General features: G+C 36.3%; 1 pseudogene across 1 annotated transcript; it reads right to left on the bottom strand.

Annotated features, from left to right (window-relative positions):
• Positions 1-1,761: 1,761 nt before the first annotated feature.
• On the bottom strand, positions 1,762-11,438 carry LOC143242885 (innexin inx2-like; annotated as a pseudogene). The gene is made up of 2 exons (XR_013023366.1): positions 11,028-11,438; positions 1,762-5,316 (listed from the first exon to the last, which is right to left on the bottom strand). The product of XR_013023366.1 is annotated as an innexin inx2-like (transcript).

The following is an 11,438-nucleotide window of genomic DNA, read 5'->3' as shown; positions in this document are numbered from 1 at the left end:
AAAAAATGAACAAAATTATATTGAATTTCGCTATTATTTTTATTAAGGAAAATAGATAGTACAAAGGAAAATCAAAGAGTTTATGTTGCTAGTAAATATTCATTTCTACAGTTTAGCCTTTTATCATAACATCAGGCAACAAAACATTTCTATATTACTAACAAAAACTTCAACTGTTTCTGATTAATTTGACGATCCTAAGAGTCACTTTGAAAACTACTTATCTTATATATTTTTGGAAACTTGTCAGACATATTTGAAATTATCACCATCTTCGTTCCTTCCCTTTTCAAAATGTTTCATGAATCTCAATTTATTATAAAGTGGGGTCAGTTTTTGTTGTTTGTTTTGAATTTCGCGTAAAGTTACACGAAGGTTATCTGCACCAGCCGTCTCTAATTTAGTGGTATAAGACTAGAGGGAAGGCAGCTAGTCATCACCACCCATTGCCAACCCGTGGGCTACTCTTTTACCAACGAATAATGGGATTGACCGTAACGTTTTAATGCACCCACGGCTGAGAGGGCGAGCATATTTGGTGCGAAGGGAATTCGTACTCACGACCTTCAGATTACGATTCGAGCGCCTTAGTCACCTGGCCATGCCGGGTTAAGTGGGGTAAGAAACACATTTTGAAGATTCACTAAACGTCGATATTCTATTTACCTGATATATATAATATATAATTCTCTGTCACTCGCCATTCCTTATTTTTTGAAATTATTTTTATCATCTCAGCGGTTCCAGAGATATAGAAAGAGATCTTTGGTATACCCACTTTACAGGCCTAGCAGTAATTTTTATATAACCAACATATATTCCATTTAATGTTGATGATATATCTGATGGACTCAAGTATAATTTCCTTTGATAAATTTGTTCACAGCATGAGAAACAGAAATCCGTTTTTTACTGTTTCCATTGTGCAAAAGTACATCTTCCAAATTAACTTTAGATGAGTCAATAAAAAGTATCGATTCTTGATGATGATGTTCAGTACCTAATTCATCCATTGGTGCTTCAATATTTGTATAGAAACTGTTTGGGTAATATGTGCACCTTCAGGCTTTACTCGAACTGTAATGCAAAGAAGAAAATCAGACTTTGTTTTGATTGTGTGTGGAGTGAGCCTGAGTGACCAACTGAGTGAGTGAGAGAAAAGAGAGTTTTGTTTTGTTTTGAATTTCATACAAAGATACGTAAAAGCTATATTTACTAGCCATCTCTAACTTAGCAATGAAAAACTATAGGGAAGGCAGATATCCATCATCACTCAGCACCAACTACTCTTTTACCAACAAATAAGTCCTCCACTACAGCGGTAAATCTTCGGATTTACAAAGCTAAAATCAGGGGCTCGATTCCTCTTTGTGTACTCAGCAGATAGCCCAATGTGTGTCTTGCTATAAGAAAACATACACACACCAACAAATAAAGGGATTGACTATCACATTATAATACACCTATGGCTGAAAGAGTGAGCATGCTTAGGGGGACAGGGATTCGAGCCCTCGATCCTCAGCTTATCAAGAATCCTAACCACCTGATTATACCAGACCCAATTGAGAGAGAGGTATTTAACATTTATGCTGATTCGAGGGACTTCTTAAATGTCCTAATAAACTGAGGATGTGAGGGTTTCGCGATTCTCGGGCAAAGCAGTTGAGCATGGAAATGAATTAAAAGTGACACAATTCACTGCAATTATATCGAGAACAAATAACATGTACGAACAATACATTTGGAATTTAATGCCAATACAATACAGTCATTGTTTAAAGTTATAAAAAGTGTGTCTTTTATCTAGTAACTTGTCCAAGTAAACTCAGTTTGACAGTATAAATCTATCGCATTGAGTTGATTGTCTGGTAATTCACATGGTGCTGATAAAATATTTTGATGTTACAATAACTAACAATCTAGAAGCGATGAACAAATTCTGTCTACTATTCTTTTTAATTAGCACCATCAAATTACCCAGAATCACTTCAGTTTTCTTAAGTTGCAAATTTTTGTTGTTTAGTGTAATGTCATTGAATGTCGCTATTTATTCATGTCATTAGGTCAGGTATATTGAAGCTTTATTTTAACGCATTTGATCATCAAATGGTACCAGAGAGCTAGTGTTGGATACACACGACTGTTTCATTTAACTTTATTACGAGGGTTATGGTTTAGATAGTTATAAAGTGTAAGTGCTAAATTTAGAAACAGTAGTTTCTTGCAGGTTTACTTACATAACTGTTTACGAATCATTTGTTCTGTACTTCAGTTGTTGTTCATTGACATCAGGTTACTCGAACCATCTGAACTGTTCTCGTTGTATTAAGTGAGTATTATCAGATCATGATGTCTCGTAATTTGTAGAAAGCTCTAGGCATCAGCCGAGTAATATATATACATATGTAGGCGACCAAGTTAGTAAAAGTGAAGTTAGATTGCTTGTTAATTAGCTGTAACATGCAATTTCTAATGTGAGTTTTACAGCTCGTTTTGTAATAATAGAAACAGACAATGGGTGTTCTAAAGCAATTGAACCCGTCTGTGTGGAGTTCGATAGTAAAGGAGAGAATGATGTAAAGATCTGGATGCAACTGTGGTGTCTAATAGTTATAGTGGCGATTTTGAAGTGAATTTCACAGCTTTTTGTTGTAACAACAGGGTAAAAGATAATAATTTGTCCTGTCAAAAGGTGTTCTAAAGTAATTAAATCAGCCTAGGTAGACTTTGTTGAAAAAAGAGAATTATTTATGCCTAATGTAAAAACCCGGGCATTATAAAACCCGACAGCTTTTAGTTTCATATCATACTTGTTGTAATTGGCTACCGATATATCTTTATAAGCAATAAGTACTGGAATGCAACTGATTTGTTTATAATCTATTGTAAAGCATTTCAAAATCTGAAACTTATGTAATTAGGTGTGAATTAGTGCCGGTACTGAGTCCCGGAATTTCTTTCTTTTAAGACGGTATTTGAGATACTTTGTCGTGTTTTTTTTTGTTGTTTTTTTATGTTTACACGTATATATATGTTTCTCTTTTTCAGTAACAGGTCCACTTCACCCAGTTGAGTACTGTTTTTTTGGGAAGAGATCACACCTCGTAATATGATTAGTCTTACATACATCTATCCAGCATCTTCCCTCTATTAGGACCCGGCATGGCTAGGTGGGTTGAGGCGTTCGACTTGTAATCTGAAAGTCGCAGGTTCGAATCCCAGTCGCACCAAACATGCTCACCCTTTCAGCGTTATAATGTGACAGTCAATCTCAATATTCGTTGGTAAGAGTAGCCCAAGAGTTGGCGGTGGGTGGTGATGATTAGCTGCCTTACCTCTAGTCTTACAATGCTAAATTAGGGACGGCTACCCTATCGATAGCCCTTGTGTAGCTTTGTGCGAAATTCAAAACAAACCAAACCAAATCCCTCTATTAACAAAACTGAAACCATAGTTTTTCTTCAATACATTTTCACTGGCAAACCTTTTCTATCATAATTTAGACCAGATGGGTTAAGGCGTTCGACTTGTAATCCGAGGGTTGCGGGTTCGAATCTCAGGCGCACCAAAAAACAAAACAAATAATATTTGGGCCCGGCATGGCCAAACGTGTTAAGGCGTGTGACTCGTAATCTGAGGGTCACGGGTTCGCATCCCCGTCGCGCCAAACATGCTCGCCCTTTCAGCCGTGGGGGCGTTATTATGTGACAGTCAATCACACTATTCGTTGGTAAAAGAGTAGCCCAAGAGTTGGCGGTGGGTGATGATGACTAGCTGCCTTCCCTCTTGTCTTACACTAATAAATTAGGGACGGCTAGCACAGATAGCCCTCGAGTAGCTTTGTGCAAAATTAAAAAAACAAAACAAACAAACATAATTTAGAAATTAGTAAAAAAATTAGTCTACCTTTTAAAACAAAGGCTTTTAAAATATCATTAGGATTCAGTGGAAATAGTACCAAATAGTAAATAATAACCTTTATAAAAAATATATATAACAATGCAGCACAAAGTAAATTACGTTGATAACAGTTTTTGGTAATGCGCTGTTCTCTTTCATATATTGTTTTCTGCACTTCCCGAATTTCGGCCGTGAAGTTCTTCTGCCAGCTTAGATATCACCTCCTTCATGTGAACGGAGTAAATGTTGAAAGCGATAAGGTGGAGAACGAAGTAATCACCGTGTGAGATGTTTTGCAAAACTTTCTCTATTTCCTCCTTAGAGGAGAAACGGCAGAGCGAACGAAGCATCGTGAATCTGGGGCCAGACGAAACCATGAAGGTTAAGCGATATAAAATATTTAGACCTGTCAGTATAGCAAGAATAACGAAACAAAACCAAAGAACGACGAAGATTTTTTTCGTTAACAATGTTTAGAGGCAGAAGACAGAGAGCGTCGTGTTTTTGGACATCTCCGGAAGATCCGAACTTTTGAAAAGTGCACTTTGTCATGCGAGGAAATACTTTTATCATGGGATCTAGTCGTTTCTCTTGCTCAGTCATGGTGAACTTTATCACTTCAGGGCCATATTTCGTGAATTCGTGACCCAGAAATAGGTCAATGAAGTAAATCTGTCCAAGAATATTTATGAAGTTTAAGATTTCGCAGAAGAAGTAACGAAGAGCGTAAGATCCGTTGTTGTTACTTGTGTTTAGAAAGTAATTTACCAGCATGTTTCTTTTTTGTCTCTTTTTCTTCTTTCTTCAGAACAGGCTTCGTGAGTCCCATACAAAGTTTCTTGATTTTTCCACTCTCCCAGGATCTCCATATGTATCTCGGTGTGTAAAATAGCACAGCTTGAAACAAGAGAACAAAACAAACCCACTGATAATAGGCATGCACAACAACTTTGTCGCCAGGTTCTAACGTTTCAACACCAGGGTACACAACCTCGGTACCCACTTTTTTGTCAAATGCTTTAGGGAGGGTGAAAGTACCTTCTATCCAGCAGTACGTGTTCAACAGTTTGTCAGGAATGTCGTCTTTCTGAATGCAATAAATTGGTTTGCCGAAGAACTGGTAACAAGTGACACTGACACTGAAGGCCAGAAGGAGAACTGCCACTCCTCTGTAGTGAAAGCGAAAAATCTGGTTGTCTGTGTAAACCGTATTTATCTTAAGTTTCAGAAAGCTTAAATCGATGCTGAACAGTTTATTCGTAATGATTTCCATGGTACCAACTTGTTACTTGTCTTCTAAGCTAGTGAATTCATCCAATTTATGGAATTGGAAGATGTAAAAATGTCTGTAACAAAGCACGGTCTATATTCCTCACGAGCTCAAATACTCGAGTATAATTTTCTTCACTTAGGTCCCTGTCAAAAGAACATAATAAATAAATATACATACATATAAATTATATAAAGTTACGTTTTTCATAGAATAACGTGAAACCAAAAATAAAATTGCATAACCGTATAATTAAGAAAGGGAAAATTACAAACAACACCAAGGTTTAAAGGAGAAATACTTAAATATATGAAATATGTATGTGTGTGTGTGTTGGGTCTTTCAAAGATCGCTTCTGCTATTCGGGAGACTATGGTCACAGTATTGTGAAACATAATGTGTAGACCAACTTGACCATACGTAATCTGATGTTATCACGAGCACACAATATCATCCAGGATATCATCATTTGATCTCTACCTTGTTAAAATATCCGAGAGAGCTTTATGTAAGCTAGACCCTTTACACAGACGAAGCTGCTGTCATCTATCTACCAGTGTTTGAGTTGGCGAAATAAAATCTATCTAGTTTAAAGTTTATTTTATGGTTTCGAAATTTTTTTCACCAACAACATCCGAACCATGATTTGTGCAACAAACAAAATGTCGAAACGCAGTTTGTATACCACTGATTTATTGTGTTATACGAGTTGTACCCACTTGTCCGACTGTGGACCTGGCAGCTCTATAGGGTCTTGTTCGTGATGTTACAAAACTTCCTGTTTGTTTAACGCTGCCACATCAAATCTCAAACACCTCGTTCTAGCAACAAACAGTAATCCGTATCAATACAAGATCCGGCATAGCTTTACTATAGAACAGTCATCTTTAATATTGCACTATTATTGCACTATTGACTGTAACAATTTTGTTGCAGGGTTAATTGGTAACTTTCTGTATCTTTGCATCTTTAATTGTTTTTAACTTCGACTGCCGATTTGATTTTGAAAACATTGTTACACATCACCTAAGAAAGCGTATCTATTATTATTATTATTATTGTACAACTGCCTAGGATTTATAAAATAAGTCCGTACACTTCAGATGACAACACTAACCTTATTCAGAATACCTTTTTGAAATTCCTCTTAGATCTGATATACTGTTTAAAGTTTTAATAAAAGGACACATTTTATGTATTTTGTATTTTATTAACAACTTTTAAACCCAAGGAATGCAAAATGACAAATGCTTTTTCATATGTTAAGCATTACATTGGAATGTATTTAAACGTTTCGTCCAATTCATCATTAAATTTCCATATTCCGTATCGGATTGGTACAATGTTCTCGCAGTTGTTAACTTTTCATTGACGTTTATTACTCATTGCCGTACGTACAGGTTGTGTTGGGTTCGACATGCCCAAGTGGGTTAAGGCGTTCGACTCGTAATCTGAGGGTTGCGGGTTCGAATCCCCATCGCACCAAACATGCTCGCCCTTTCAGCCGTGGGATCATTATAATGATACGATAAATCCCACTATTCTTTAGTAAAAGAGTAAACCCAGAGTTGTCGGTGGGTGGTAATGACAAGCTGCCTTCCCTGTAGTCTTACACTGCTAAATTAGGGACGGTTAGCGCAGATAGTTCACGTGTAACTTTGCGCGAAATTCAAAAACCAAACCAATTATAGCTTGATAGTAGAAAATAAAACGTTTCATTTCTTACTAAATAAATAATATATGGTTTCACCCAACATTAAATAAATTAGATAATTACCACGAGATGAAATAATGAAGATTACGTGAAATTCGAAGAAACAAATGTACTGATGCCCCAAACCTCTGGACAAATACTTTTTTTAAAAATAAAAACTGCTTGGAATCTTAACAAAACATAAATGTTCACGTGCAAGGGAAATGCCATTCAAACAATATTCCCGAGAATGGGCCGAAGTACAACTGGTTCTTGTTGTTATTTAAGCACAAAGATACACAAAGGGTGCTTTTCTCACCACGGGTATCGAACCTGGTTTCTAGTGTGGTAAGCCTTCAGACATATCGATATGCCACTAATGGACAATGTCGATGGACCGGCTTCCATCGGTGGCCGTAAAGGTTCACGTGATTGCCAACAGTGTCAAACCCGATCAAATTATTCCAAACATTTTACGTATATATATATATATATATATACACATATGGACACATCATAAAATCCACGTCATTAAGGAAATTGAAAAAAAAAAAAACAGTCAAGAAATATTAAACTGTTTGTTTGTAATTAAGCACAAAATTACACAATGGGCTATCTGTGCTCTGCCCACCACGGGTATCGAAACCCTGTTTTAAACGAGGAGAGTCTGAAGACATACTGCTGTGACACTGGGGGCGATATTAAACTGAGTATTAGCTTATTACGTAATACACTGTTACTCCTTTCTCGTATTTTATTTTACTTGTCAAAGTACATTATTCACAGTTAGTTCGTGTATGTTATAATTATTATTATATATATATAAATATATTAATCAGAGCATGCGTAAGGACGACGAAATGTCACACAATCGACAACCTAGAAAGCGAAGATAACCATACATTTTGACCCAGATTAGATAGATCAGTAAGTGTGTTTATGCCATAAATAAATATCAACTCTATATCTCGCCTCTTAATTTTATGTTGGTATATCATGTATTGCTGGGACAGCAGTAAGTCTTTTGACTTACAGTGCTAAAATCAGGGGGTTCGATTCCCCTCGGTGAATACAGCAGATAGCCCGATCTAGATTTGTTATAAGAAAACAAACACCCATATTGTGACTGATATCATTTCACTAATACAGCTATACTTATATATACTCATTTATTTAAATCAGATAAAACCACTACTTCCCAAATTCCTCCCCAAAGACTAGCTTTGGTTTGGATTACGACCGAAGACTGGGAGGCAAATATATTAGTAACAGGCAGTAACAGGCATATGTGAAATAGTAAAGAATATGGACAAATTTTCCTGCTTATTTCAGATTATAAATGTCTTCAATTTTCTACGACTCTTCCAAATTCGTGGCCATCCTGTTTTAAAGTTTGGGTTTTTAGTATTAAAAATATGCCAACGTAAACGATTAAAATACAGCTAATTTACGATTACCCATGATAACAACATCCGCTTTATTTGAGTTGAGTTATTGATATTAAAAAGTTCTGAACTATTGTGCAAAAATACTTATCAAATCAATACTGTTATTGTATAAATTATAGAATTATTCATTCTTCTCGCTAGCACACGCCTTAAATAACGCGTATGCATTCGCTCAGTTCAGTACAATAATAATATTTTCTTTAATTTATATTTACAGCGACCCAGACTTAGGATTCATCCAAACACGTTACAACGTTCATTACTCTGGTTACATGTTGAAACTACATTTCTAAACAGCGCCATGTTTTTATAGGAGCCAACGTAGAGGAGAAAGGAGTGCCAGTCATTCTCTCTCTCCTAGTGTCCTGTTAAATCATCTTATTACATCCTACACACTTGTCGTTCTCGTCTGAAAGTAAACTAACTTTTATCAAACTATGAAAACTTCTTACAAAAATCATGTTTATTACGCTTGTAAGAAATGTACGAAACAAACAATGAACTCCATTCCACTTCAAATAAATTACATCCAGTTTATATTACCCCTACAGAAGGTTTTTTTATTCTTTCCTCGAGCACGCTATGAACCCGAGTCCTCTTGCACGTGAGTTGAGTGTATACTGATTGGGCTAAAGAGTTAACCCTCGAACGCTCCCCAGCAAGGCCATTGTTAACAATTCAAACTACCACTACTAGAAGTTTTGTAAATCACTACAGCTCGAGGTATAACCTATGCGTCGTAATGTTGCATGTTTAAAAAAAAACAACTGAAATACTTACTAACAAAAATATGATTCCACTAAACGGACGGTACAAGAAATTAAAAAAAAAAAACAATTAATAGAAACAATTGCCATTAATTGAGGCTTGCTGTACATAAATATATACAGTCAAAAGTCCTGGTGTCCAGAAACATTTGTTTAAAGTGAAAAGTCGATTTCAACACAAGAACAAATAAATAAATAAACGAAAGAATTATTTGTGAATAATATCTGAACAGTGACAGGAGAAACACGAGAAAGTGACTAATTTTCGGATTTACAAAGTTAAAATCTGGGATTCGATTCTCAGGTAGTTTAATGTGCAGCTTTGCGATCCACCAAACAAAATCTTATCATAATGCATTGTGTTTATAAACTTTGTACACCAGAGGGAAAGTAATTCTTGGGCTATTCTAACCGAATAGTCTGCCACATTATAACACTCCCACGGTTAGAAGAGTGAGCATGTTTGGTAATGGGATTCGAACCCGCAAGTTGCAAGTTGAGCACCCTAACTACCAAACAGTGAAAAACGTCCGCTTATAAACTGTGGTACAGGTTAGAACAACGCTGAAAAAACACCTCCTGACGGTGTAGAGCAGACAAAACTTGAAGACTAAGCAACTCGTTCTATTTGGCAAGGGAGAAACTAATATACCTAGAGACAGAAATTTATTGACCTATATAGGCTATAGAGTATTCATTCGTGACCGTGTTATTACCTCTGTGCCTTACAGGAAGTTAAATAACTTTTTAACACTGTAACTTGGATTGTTTGTTTGTTTGTTTGTTTGGATTTCGCGCAAAGCCAGACGATGGCTCTCTGCCCTAGCCGTCCCTAAATTAGTAGTGTAAAACTAGAGGGAAGGCAGCTAGTCATCATCACGCACTGCCAACCCTTGGGCTACTCTTTTTACCAACGAATAGTGGGATTGACCGTCACATTATAACGTCCCCACGGCTGAAAGGGCGAGCATGTTTGGTGTGACGGGGATTCGAATCTGCGACCCTCAGGTTACAAGTTCATTGCCTTAACCTCCTGACCATGCCGGATCTCTGTAACGTGAAACAGTACTTGATATACGAAGTAAGTAAAAATTATCGAAGCAAATTAAAAGAGGTTAACACAAGATTTAAATTGGCTTTCATTTTGCAAAATAGCTTGTGCCATACTCTTAACCTCTATGAATATCGTTCTCCGCATGAAAACAGCCTGTGCCATAATGTTAACCTCCATGAAGACTATATGAATATTGTTCTCTGCGTAATGTTAGACTCCTAAGATTTTCAGCGAAATAAATTTTTGCGTGATATTAAACGTCTCGGAACTCTTGTAAAAGTCATGCCAGTAATGGCACTTTAATCATAATGTGATACACCTACATGAGATGGGTGGGCGTAAAAATTGTGACGGGTCGCAAAATTACAGAAAAAAACAACAACAAACAACGAATTAAAATAAAATTTGTTTTAAGTGAAGAAAAGGACTCGGTTTTCAGTTCAATCAGCAAGTAATATAAAAACAGACACAACAAGCAGGACTAAGAAAGGCCGTACGTATATGTTATTATACAATTAGCAGGTAAACAGATGTTTTTCAGTATAGCTTTTTTTTGTATGTACTTTAACAAGTAAACCTAGAGCACATGTCAAAATAGTCTTCACTTCAGACTAGTAGCATAACATACTGACGTAGAATTAACTGTTACCACCGACAACAATCATGCTTGAAACAACAATACTTAGTATCCAACGAAGGACATGTAGATAGATATCTGCTTTAAAACATACGACTACATAAATGTGCACTTCAACAAAGATAATTTTGAGCTCATCAAGAACTAAAGATGGCGTTTCATGGATTATCAATCACCACCAATTGTCAAACGTGTAAAATTAAACCTCTTATCTAGGGAATAAACAGAAAAAGAATTTTCGGCTCAAAAGTAACTTACCATGACTACTCGTTTCGTTAGGCCTACGGGATTAACTGCGTGGTCATAAAAAGCGGATGGGCGTCAGAAGAAAAACCACTACGTATCAGCTATTCTCTACACGCTATTATGTCATGTCAAAGCTTTGCTAGCTTTATTATGCGGTTCACTTCTGGATCTGCATTTACCATGTAAGTGTACGTTATATGTATGTATATACACATACATATGAAAGTATATTTCTTTGTTGTTAAATGCAAAGCTATTCAATATGATATTTCTGCGGTACACACCGCTGATATCGGAACCTGATTTTTAGCGTTAGAGCAACGACTTATTACTGAGCCAGTGGGGTCGTATATTAGAAAAAACACTTAGGTTCAAGAAGTCTTGATACAAATGAATGAAACCCTATAACCCGAACCTTTCGAA

Source organism: Tachypleus tridentatus, chromosome 2 (assembly GCF_004210375.1).
Source record: "Tachypleus tridentatus isolate NWPU-2018 chromosome 2, ASM421037v1, whole genome shotgun sequence".
In the NCBI taxonomy this organism is placed as follows: domain Eukaryota; kingdom Metazoa; phylum Arthropoda; class Merostomata; order Xiphosura; family Limulidae; genus Tachypleus; species Tachypleus tridentatus.
This window is presented reverse-complemented; position numbering and strand designations above follow the sequence as displayed.